The sequence below is a fragment of the Podarcis bocagei genome (genome assembly GCF_964188305.1).
Source record: "Podarcis bocagei genome assembly, chromosome: 15".
NCBI lineage: Eukaryota > Metazoa > Chordata > Lepidosauria > Squamata > Lacertidae > Podarcis > Podarcis bocagei.
This window is the reverse complement of record NC_138141.1, coordinates 16,914,563-16,926,593: the sequence shown is the minus strand read 5'-3', so window position 1 is coordinate 16,926,593 and position 12,031 is coordinate 16,914,563. Positions and strand designations below refer to the sequence as shown.

General features: G+C 45.5%; 1 protein-coding gene across 11 annotated transcripts in view; it reads right to left on the bottom strand.

The window, feature by feature from the left end:
* The window catches only part of PHLDB1 (pleckstrin homology like domain family B member 1), a 51,140-nt gene extending 50,473 nt beyond the window's left edge, over nt 1–667 (bottom strand). For 2 of the 11 annotated variants that reach the window (XM_081172299.1, XM_081172306.1), the window contains exon 1: nt 84–667. The gene's annotated coding sequence lies outside the window, so the exon portion shown is untranslated. The remainder of the gene's footprint in view (nt 1–83) is intronic. The other 9 variants (XM_081172309.1, XM_081172308.1, XM_081172307.1 and 6 more) reach the window with 9 other exon arrangements.
* Between the last annotated feature and the right edge of the window lie 11,364 nt (nt 668–12,031).

Sequence of the window (12,031 nt, the reverse complement as noted above, 5' to 3'; positions counted from 1 at the left end):
CCCCTCCCCATCCCAGTTCCATCCCCGGCAGGTGCGTCCCGTCCAAAGAAGGGAATTATCCTTCGCCGCCCCGTCCCGCTTACCTGGCTGGTGGCCCCGACGGGGCGCCCCCACTTGCGGAGCCCGCTCGCTCGCGCTGCCTCCGAGCTGAGCGCTGGAACCCGCGTCTCCTCCTCGCCCAGACCGGACTCCTCTTTCCTCGGCAAGGGGCCGCCCCTCCGCCTCAGCCCGAGGAGGAGGGCGAGCCGGAGGAGCCCCCGCCCCTTCTCCCCGGGCCTGGCCTTTGTTCGCCGCCCTTCCTGGGGCGCTCTGTGCCAGGCTGGGATGAGCCGCTGCCCGGCGCGTGACCTGCCAGGCACGCCGGATGCCGCCCGCCCGGGGACTGGCAGTGCCCCCCGGCTTGTGCCCGAGGAGGAGGAGGAGCAGGCAGGGCTGGAAACCGGAGAGGCGCTGCTCGCTGGCTGCAACCCGAGCCGCCGCCGCCGCCGCTGCAGGAGAGCCTGAACAAAGGGCTGGATCAAGAGAGGTGCCGGGGCGCAACTGGCTGGCTGGCTGCGCCTGACTTCGACGCCCCGTCTGGTCCCTTGGCAGCGGCACGTGCTCCGAGGGAGGGTGGCCTCCTCCTTCTCGGGAGTACGGAGGAGACGGGAGATCTCCTGGTCGCAATGGAGGGAGACTGCAGCTTAGTGGCACCAGCTGCTTGACATGCAAAGGTGACAGATTCAGTCTGCACTTCCAGCGAGGGCTGGGGATGCCCCTGCGTCTGAAATCCTGGAGAGCTGCAGCCTGTCTGTGTGGACAGTACTGAGCGCAAGGCAGTTCCCTCTCTCAGTCTTGCTGCCCTGGGTGCAACACCCAGTGGAGGTAGACGACAAAGACTCCTTCGCCCTAGTAAGCAGCCGGTACCCAGAGGTATTTTCTTGCAGGAGATGAGATGGCTGGAATAGAGGATGCAGCAGGGCAGCTGAGTCCACGTGGACCTGCTCTTGTGGTCCTTCCTGAACCACCTGCTGTCTGACCTTCCACAGGTGAGGGAAGAAACAGGGAGTCCCCTCCTTTTGGTGTCTGGGCACTGGGAGGCAACACAACAGCTCTGCCTGGACTCTTCCAGCTGCCTGATTCAGAAAGAAAGGTATGGGGAAAAGAAGAGGAGCAGGAAAGGAAGCGTGAGGACCAGAAAATGTCTCGAGGCAGAATCTGGGCCAGAGACAGTCCCAGGGATTTTCCTAGCCCAGCTTCCTGTACTGAGTCATGGGCTGGGGGCAGACAGGCCGGGCAGGGTCAGCTAAGACATCCTTCTGGGTCCCAGCTCCACCGCAGGTGAAGTTGTGGCCCACCCACCACCTTGTGTGGAGCTGGCAATCATTCAGCGTGGAGGAGGAGGCGGCGATGGAGATAATGAGTTGCCGGCCACATTCCCCCTTTTTCCCACAGTCCAAATATGCTGGCAGAGACCCTGCAGCATCTGGAGCCCATCAACCCCCTCCCTGCTCCGCTCTGTGTTACACAACGGGCTGCACAGCTGTTCAAAAGAGTGACTTCCAGAGGCCCAGAGCACATCAGGCAGCAGCAGCCCCCACAGGACTTCCAGGAAAGGGACAAAGCTACAGCCACAGCCGGCAAAAGAAGACCCCCCTCCCCCTCAACTGGGATATCTTCCTGAGTGTCAGGTAGAGCCAGTGTGGTGCAGTGGTCAGAGTGTCAGACTAGAGCCTGGGAGAGCAGGGTTCAAATCCCCACTTAACCAAGAAGTTCACTGGCGGTGTCCTTGGGCCAGTTACTGCCTCTCAGGCTAACCTACCTCACAGGGTTGTTGCGGGGATTAAATGGGGAAGGGAAGAACCATACATGTCACCTTGGGCTCCTAGGAGAAAAAGCTGGGATATACTGTATTTTTTTTGCTCTATAAGACGCACCAGACCACAAGGCGCACCTAGTTTTTGGAGGAGGAAAAAAAAGAAAAAAAATATTCTGAATCTCAGAAGCCAGAACAGCAAGAGGGATCGCTGCGCAGCAATCCCTCTTGCTGTTCTGGCTTCTGGGATAGCTGCACAGCCTGCACTCGCTCCATAAGACGCACACACCTTTCCTCTTACTTTTTAGGAGGGAAAAAGTGTGTCACATAGAGCAAAAAATATGGTAAATCTTCAGATGGAAGATGGAGCAAGTTTGTTTTCTGCTACTCCAGAGGGTAGGACCCAAACCAATGGATTCAAAGTATAGTGGTATCTCGGGTTAAGAACTTAATTCGTTCTGAAGGTCCGTTCTTAACCTGAAACTTTCTTAACTTTAGCTAATGGCCACTGTGCCGCCGCTGTGCGATTTCTGTTCTCATCCTGAAGCAAAGTCCTTAACCCGAGGGTACTCTTTCTGGGTTAGCGGGGTCTGTAACCTGAAGCATCTGTAACCCGAGGCACCCCTGTACAAGAAGGGAGATTCTGACCAAATATTAGGAACACCACTCTGATGGTGAGCTGTTCAGCAGTGGCATAGACTAACTCAGAAGGTGGCGTTGGAGGTTTTCAGACAGGTTAGGTGGCTATCTGTCAGGGATTCTTTAGCTGTTTTTCGTACATTGTAGGGGGACGAACAAGATGATCCTTGCCGGCTCTTCCAACTCTACATTTCTGATTCTATGAAATGCAATAAATAAATAAACATATAGAGGCCTGGAAGGTCACACGCTGTCCCTCACCACTGCAGTATGTGTTGCACAAACTTTACAACAGCTCTGCGGGGCTGGGCAGCGCTATTTCAGCATTGTGGGCAAGAACAGGACACCCCAATATCTTGGCAATTTCCCCCCGCCAGTGAACCCCCTCCCCCATTCGGCGAAAGAGCAAACAGAAGAAACAGCCCCAAATATTTCCCAGTTGAAACAAATTGGCTCACACAAGAGACCAACCTAATTATAGCTGAACATTACATCACCCCGCGAAGGGAGGTCCCTGGCGCATCTTCCTTTCCCTGCCCCCTCGAGCCCTTTTGAATAAAAAAAGGAGCCCCTGCATATTGAGAGGGAGATGCAATCCCACTGTGTGATGAATCCTTTCATCTTCCAGCATAGTTGAGTTTAAAGGGCCCGGATGCGCGCCCTGGATTCGCCTTTCCGAGGCCAGGAGGCCAGCAGCTGCAGCCTCTTGAGAGGACCAAAACAGGGGGGTGAAGACCCAGCAGAAAGGGAAATGAAAACAATAACAGCACTGCTGCTGGTTTTTCAGAGCAGAGCACAGGATCCAGCATGGAAGCTGGTTGCCTGATGTGTTGCTCCTCTTTGCAGTGGGAGAGACAGCCTCATATGAAGCTTTCTGTATTGGTGGATACAGGTGGTTTTGCTGGCACACTGACCTGTCAAGAAGCTGTAGGGATGCTCAGGCAATCCAGCTAGCAGGAGATAAACCAGGTGTGGTGAACCCCTGGCCTTCCCCATGTTGTTGGACTCCCAATTCCTACCAGCCCAAACCAGCACAACCAATGGCTAGGGATGATGTATTACAACAACATATGGGAAGTCACAGTGGAGGAGACACCTGGGAGAGACTAGTGGGTGGGGTGGGTGGGGGGTGGGAAGGAAACTACTGTAGATACATGATTTTTAAAGAATACTAAACATGAAGTGAATGTAGAAGAAGAGAAGAAAGTGGCAGTTTGGAATGAGAGAATAACACAGAAGTGTGAAAGGAGGAGAAATTACAATAAATGAGTAAACTACCATAGTTTGAGAGCCTTTGGGTTGTTAGCCAATAAATGCAAATTCTTGTTCAGGAGCTATTTTTGGACTGGTTCATAAGAGGGACAAAATTGTATTTGGGTTTTCTATTAACTTCCTTTTGTTCCAATTCTTTGGTAAACAGTGGGTTTTCCTGGAGGAGCAGCGGGACAAAAAAACTCTCTCTCAAACCTGTTATTATTGTTTGCTACAAAATGCTACAAAATGGTACAAACAAAAGTGTGGTTGAGCCCTAAATTATATCCAATTAAACCCACTGAAATTAAGTTATTCATATCTATTATTTTTAGTGGTGTTACGGAATGGAAGGAGGGGGCTCCTTTCCCCCTTCCTTCTAAGAACATCCGAGGCCCCGCTTATTCCTATGGCCCCGCTTTAGCCAAGGACCTCCTGTTACAATGTATCCATTCTGTTTCTGCTTTTGCCCTATAGTACAGAATTGGTTTGAAATCATTGAAATCTTTAGAAATTGATATAAAATCAACCGTAACTCCGATTTCTTCGCTCTCAGTGTCATTCAACTCAGTTCCCCGTGGACTCCATGATGCTATCCCTACTTCCATAATCCCCGAAGCGGCAGGTCACGTACGCAAGAACTTCTTAATTCGCCAAACCTTCCCTCTAGGCAATATTAGGTGGCAGACGATGCTTATCTCTGACCCATTGTCTTGCCACCACCGGTACTCAATAAATGTGTATCTATGTATATTTCCCGCTCTGCATATCCCCCCTCCCTCATCCGAAAATGCTAATTAATGTAATCCCACCTTTTCATAATGTATTCATGACGTGTAAAGTATATTCATGATGTAACTTGTGAAACCCAACCTTCCCATAATGTATTCGTGACGTTTCATGCACTGTATTCTGGGATATGGAGGGAAATTTCAAAAGTTCATGTCACCCCTTTCTCTGGGTTCAATCTCGCCTTGAACCTGTTGCGCAATAAACTTGGATCTTCTGCAGTTTGCTCCTGCGTCCGGCTGAGCTCATTTTCTTCCGCAGGGACCCACGGACTTAGTCCGATGAGCTGGGTGGCAGAGTAACCCCGCACCCAGATTTTTCCGTAACAGTTGGCGCCGCAACGTGGGGCTTGCGGTTCTCCCGAGCTGCTGACTGGGGGCCCCGAAATCTTCAGCCGGCTCCAGGCCATTTTGCCTGGGAAGATCCTTTTGGACCCCCAGCCATCTTCTGGGCGGTAATCGAAAGCCCTAGGAGTTCAGCCGGGGAGCAAAAGAGGGATCCAGCCGGCTTATTCATCGATCCCGGGATCATCATAGAAGACGCGTGAGTATAAGGAAAAAGGAAAATCCAGTGTACTGGTGGGAAGGGGGTGGAATCTCCTGGCAACTGAATTCTCTGCCCTCCTCTCTATCGCTCCTTCTTGCCTTTCTCTTGGTCCGGTTAGTGAGAGAGACCGTGGACCGCTGCTCAACCCGAAAGGGGGGTTCTGAGCTCTATCTCTTTTCCTTAAAATCTCTAGCCAGCCGCACCAATTGGGAGTCCGAAAGTAAGACGGTGAGACCCGGCTTGGAAAGACAGCCGACTTTCCGCAACGGGCATCCCAGTTGAAAGCAAGGGGCTGGAGCTCTCTTTCCGAACTTCCCGAGCGCCCTTACGGAGGGGGCAGGAAGGGGTCTGGCTTTCTATCCCAATCCCAGCCGCACTGGTCGGTGCCACGTAACCGTGCGTGAGCCCGCTTCCAAAAGCAAGGGGGATTTTCAGTTCGAAATTCTATCCAGGGACCACCCGATCTGGCACCGCATGGCGCGGGCGTCCAGTAGGGCCCCTTTTCCTGAGATGTGACGATAGGTAGGAGGTTGCCAGGAGGGATAGCCCATGAGGAATTGGGCAGGACCGGCAGAGTGGAAAGAGACCCCAGGTTATAGGAAATAAGGAAATAGGAAATAAGGAAATAGGAAATAGGAAAGGGAACGCAAGGAACCGGATAGCTAGAGCTCTCTAAAACCCACTAAGGAAGTTGCCAGGCAACTAGAAGCCCCTTCTCCTCTTTACTATACGTCCCTGTACTAAGCATACCAAACCCCTAGACATACCAATCCTAATCAACCCCTCTTTTTCCCCTTCTCTATCCCAGACACACACCCCCCCCCCAAAAAAAGGAAAAAGCAAAAGAGCAACAACAGCAACGCATGCATCTATAAAGGGGTACCCAGTCAACCAAGCGTTGTGAGCCCTACCAGTCTGATTACCTGGTGGTGTGTTTGAAGAGGCAAGGAGGCTCATAAAACCATGTGGGACCTTCCTACTAATTTCACTTAATGAAGCCAAAGGTAGTGGCCCATCTCCTTGCAATAACCAACTAAAGGATGAGAATATATATGTTTACATGTTGTCTGTTATGTGTGTTGTCTGTTAATACATATATGAGAATATGTATGTTTACATGTTGTCCGTTATGTGTGTTGTCTGTTCCTTCTGTCTCTGGCAGACTGCCTTTCTTAAGTGTGCATAGTTTAAACTGCAAGCTTGCTTCAAAATTTAAATCTAAGGAAGCCATGCTGGATCTTAGCAGTCCTAAATAAGAGAAAATGAGAATGAAGTGTGCAAATGTTTACCCCACCTCTTGCTTTGCCCCAACTTTTGAGATTGTGAGTCTACAGTCTTATTTTGGAAGGTGCTTTTAACCTAATGTTTCTGCTGCAAAAGCCTAGTTGAGCACAACTGCTCTCTCAAGCTGAAGTGCAGCGTATGTATTTCATTAAGCGTATGCCTATAAAAGTATGGTGTTCATTCTAAGAAAATATATTTGAGTCCAGAAGAGTTATTGTAAGGCTCCTGATATCAGTCTCTATAAGACTTCATGGCCTCTTTTGTTAGAAAATGCCCCCCCTCCCCCTTGTTTCACTCTGCCTCTTTCAGTTGTTTTCTCCCTTCTTTCTTCTGTGCTAGGTAAATTTACTCCCGAGTAAGCTTCCTTTAAAGGAAACTGCAAAGAGGGGAGGGGGCAACACTTGTGTATTCCCTTTAAAAAAATCAAATCTAGGGCTGCTTTAACTGTGCTTTATAAGAGATCCTCTCAGGAGTATAGATGTTTCCTTTCCCAGCTGTAAATCTGTACTTAAATGTGTATGCCTCTTTGGTAGTACAAATCTTGCTGCGAAATCTTGCTGTGAACCCTATATTTTGGAGGGTTGGACTAGATGACCCCAGGGTCCCTTTCAACTCTCCCAATTTGTGGCTGTGTGGAAGACCATGTGTCTGCAAGCATTGGAGGGTAATTCTTAAACTCTGGTGTGGTAATGGAGTTGAAATTCAGCCTAGCTTTGCTCTTTAGTTTTAAAAGGTGAGAGGTGAAGCCCAACTGGTAATATCATGCATTTGAGTGATTACAGTGTTTATCATTTTGTCTACTATTATAAAATCAGACTCAAAAGTCTACTCAAAGTTTAAGCACATACAAATGAATAATCAATTAGCCTTGACCATTCCTGTAAATAAAGGGCAGGAAATAATAATATTATTAATAATAATAATATTTTTTTGTCTGCAAATGGTAAGGCTGGAATGGCTGAGAATGTTAAAAAAAAAAAAAAAATCCTATGAATTCTGACTGGCCATTTTTACTCATAAATAAGAGAGCGGTTGATTGTTCCGCGAATGACCAGATAAAATGACCAATAATGATAGCCCTTTCCTGTACATAAAGGAAGCTTGGGCTGAAATTGCTAGCTTTGGTGAATTCTTAAATTGCTGAGTTTCTCTTTTTTGTTGTTTTAAAAGCTAACCCTATTTTTAAAATCTACTCCTTACCTTTCCCTTCCTTATTCTAATTGAGCCAAAAGATGCAACATTTTCAATGGTATAAAAGGTTTGCTGAGACATGAACTCTGCACATGCACAGAGGCTAGATCAGCTTAAAAAAAAAAAGAGAGAGAGAGAGATTGGAGGGGGGAGAGAGAAGATTGGAGAGCAGTGTGCTGCAGGGAGAAACCTTTCCAAATTTCCCTATGTAAAACTTGGGAGCCATTGAGGGAAATCACCCTTAATGTGTTTTGCTCCAGGGGCTACTTAATACAAAAGAGTTAAGTACTGGACATGCCAAATTCTTTTCACAGGTAAATATCAAAGCACTCCCACTGTGAGTTCCTCTCTTGAGTAGATTTTATAACTGTGTGTGTGTGTGTGTATGCCTATGCATTTTAGGAACAGCATTTCCTGACAGACCTCTCACATGAAATAATTTTCCCTTTCAACAGAGTGTCCTTTCTTTTCTCCCACAGCACAAATGATAATGAGGGGATGCAAACAGTGATTTAAATACTCTATAAAAAGTAATTGCATTTGTTTTTCTTTTGTCTTTCTTCCCTTAAAGCCAAACAGTCACTTTCTTTCTGTTCAGCAAAACAAGTCTGAATCCCTGCTATATTAGTTGATTTCCATCCATCTCTTTGTGGCTTTGACACTTTAAGTTACAAATAATCTGTTTTCATTTATTTAATCAGTTTCTCCATGATGTCTATGAAGTTAATCGAAGCACAACCAAACATTGTTTGAGCATTTCTTACTAATTCTGTCATTTTGGCTAGTGCAAGGTACCTGCACAACTTTAAAATTGCCATTCATTTTTTTATTGGTATTAACTCATTTCCCAGTATTCCGCTATTAACATTACAGCTGATGTCACATCAAGAAACACTTTTATTTTCATTTGGGATGTTAGAATGCCAAAACAGATTACTTCAGGGTACTTCAGGTTGCTTATTAATTGTGTGTCTTAGCATTTATTTATTTTGGTTCCTCATAGGTCATTTGTGTGTGTGTGTTTTACTTTGGGGACATGTTCATCACATGTTGAAAGTCAGTCTCATGAAGTTCTTTTATTGGATAGCACATGGTGAATTTTAAGTTTTTCCCATTGTTTTCCCATATTTTTTTTCAGTCCAGTAGTAATATGTGTGGTTTTGATAATAACTTTGTACTATTTAATAATAGTTATTTTCTGAATCTGATGTCTTTGTGTCAAGTCCATTTTCATCTAACTAGTAATCTAATTTTTTGCTTTCTTTTTATTTTTTAACCTTTGTATTTTTTTCAGTTCTCTTTCTATACATGTGGAGTAATTTTTTATTTTTATAATATGAAAAGAACAACAACAACAAAAATTAAGTGAAGGAAAGCAAACAAACTTAGCAGATAATAACAGTAATTACATGGAAATGTGATAATGAATAAAATGTTTAATCCACTAAGATTGTTATTATTTGCAGCTTCCCATGGAAACTGGAGGACATCCTTTTTGCCTTTTGCCCCTTTCTCGTCTAACTGTGTTTAAGTCTCCCCAAAACCCTGCCCCTTACAGGATATCACTTCTACAAATGTGCAATGATGAAAAGCAGCAACAACCCCTCAACTCAGTCAACCCATCACAAGACCAGCAACACCAGAGTTTTCAAAGTGGCCACAGTTATCTCTTTCAAAGGCTATAGACTGACGGGGGGGACCTGACAAAGGGGGGAGGAGTTGAATTGCAAGGACATTTTCCCACTTTTGAACCTCAAGCCTCTGCTCCAGGATTCAAAAAATACATGCGTAAAAGATCACAATTGTGTCAAGATATGCAACAGATATTTAATTATTTTGTTTTGTATTATGTGTTATTATGTAAGAATGTTGAAATGTGTCTGACAGTGTGATTTCCACAAAGGGGGGCAATTTTTGTGTGTAATTGTTTTTATGTTTAATGTCTTATTGCTTACACACCAATGGAGAATTCTCATGCATTTTATACTTTCTAATAGCTCACACTATTGTGTAGTCCAATGTTTAGATCAACTTATAACCACATTTAATTGTTCCACCTGGCACCCTGCCAACTTTCCCTATCCATTTTAAAATGTGTTAAACCTCGTTTTGCCAAGGACAAGCTTCTGGATCCATAAAACACCAGGTACATGAAGGTGCATATGCTTTGGTTTAGCAGGAATGATTTCTTATAGACTTAAATTGACTTATTTGGACAACTGCCCTTGTTAAGAATGGTTTTCTTTTAACAGATTGGTTTGAAGAGTTGAGAACCATGGGGCAAGATAAATTCAAATTGGACTCAGTTTGAATTGGGCACGTGTATCCAGGCTGCAATTAGCCTTTTGGTCCTTTAAGTGCAAGTGAGCAACCCCCATGCGTGCAAAACCACAGCCTATAATAGAATCCCATAGGAAGGCCAAGGCCAAGGCATCTCCCTCACGAGATGTCCAACCTGTGCCAGCTATGGTGAATGCCAGGCAACATGGTTAAATGAAAGCCCCGAGGGGATTCAACAGACAGGATGTGTTGCTGTAGCACTATGTCAGTGTGAGACCACAGAAGAGCTAGCTTGACACCTGAGAAATACACAAAAATGGTGGAAGACAAAACACCAACTGCATTTTTCAGTCAATTAGACCTTCCTGCTAGGTGTAAAGCATAAAACACTATTGAGAATGCCACAAGTAATTTAGCAACAAAATACAAGAGGTGTTCTTTATATAATACCCTATATGCAGCTACCTGCACTGCTATACTTGCAAATGACCGTAAGAGGCATGGCATGCAGGTCCCTTTCAGATTTCCATAAAGCCACACATCCCATTCACCGAGATTTAGGGTGCGGAGAAAAGATTTGCAAGTTCTTACAGAACTTTAATGCAAATCTATCTCCGAATGGGGGACTGTTACGGAATGGAAGGAGGGGGCTCCTTTCCCCCTTCCTTCTAAGAACATCCGAGGCCCCGCTTATTCCTATGGCCCCGCTTTAGCCAAGGACCTCCTGTTACAATGTATCCATTCTGTTTCTGCTTTTGCCCTATAGTACAGAATTGGTTTGAAATCATTGAAATCTTTAGAAATTGATATAAAATCAACCGTAACTCCGATTTCTTCGCTCTCAGTGTCATTCAACTCAGTTCCCCGTGGACTCCATGATGCTATCCCTACTTCCATAATCCCCGAAGCGGCAGGTCACGTACGCAAGAACTTCTTAATTCGCCAAACCTTCCCTCTAGGCAATATTAGGTGGCAGACGATGCTTATCTCTGACCCATTGTCTTGCCACCACCGGTACTCAATAAATGTGTATCTATGTATATTTCCCGCTCTGCATATCCCCCCTCCCTCATCCGAAAATGCTAATTAATGTAATCCCACCTTTTCATAATGTATTCATGACGTGTAAAGTATATTCATGATGTAACTTGTGAAACCCAACCTTCCCATAATGTATTCGTGACGTTTCATGCACTGTATTCTGGGATATGGAGGGAAATTTCAAAAGTTCATGTCACCCCTTTCTCTGGGTTCAATCTCGCCTTGAACCTGTTGCGCAATAAACTTGGATCTTCTGCAGTTTGCTCCTGCGTCCGGCTGAGCTCATTTTCTTCCGCAGGGACCCACGGACTTAGTCCGATGAGCTGGGTGGCAGAGTAACCCCGCACCCAGATTTTTCCGTAACAGTGGGTTTACTCTGAATAGGAGTATTGCTGGACACCTAGATAAGCAAATTCTTCACAAAATGTGGAGTTGAGTCAGAATACCTCCACAGCTAATGCTTATATTCAAATGTGTAATCTACAATTCTGCAGGTGCAGCTTCCTGAAACACTTTACACATACACAGTTGAGAATTTCTGTCTGCTGTATCCATAAAATGTATTGTTTACAATTTCAGAATGCAGAAAGATAAAGCTTTACCTTATTATTTATATTTGGGTGCCACCCTTGTAATCAGAAATTGGGGTGAGAGTGGATGGCAGTTTCATAACCCATGGCTAGATAGATTGCAGTTCTACACAGGCTCTTTCAGGGCAATATCTCTCACCTGTGACCAACAGACTTGAAAGGTTTGCAAGCAGACCAAGAGGCTCAAGGACTCCGCAAGTTAATTACAGTCAAGCAGCTCGATGCTATTAAGTTTGCACCCAGAACCTTATTCCAGAGAACTGTAAATGAATACCCCAAGCTTCTTATTATAGGAAACAGTGATGCATCTTGGGGGCAGTCGTCTCCTGAAGAGCCCCCCCTTAACCTCCCGTTAATATACCATTAGCGAGTAATATTCCATTTCTATTTAAATAAAAATTTAAAAGGGAGACTAGCCATTTTATCAGAGGGCAAATCCCAGTTACTACTATTTGGTAGTGGTCAGGGCAGTGCTCATTTATCCTTCCACTGGGTGAGGAAGAATTCAAAGATAGCAAAATACATTCGGAACTTTTTCAGACAAGCTGTGAACTCCTTTCAGAATCTTCATCAACTTTCCAAAATTCTCTTTTTCACTTAATAAATTAGCCACTTAATACACATA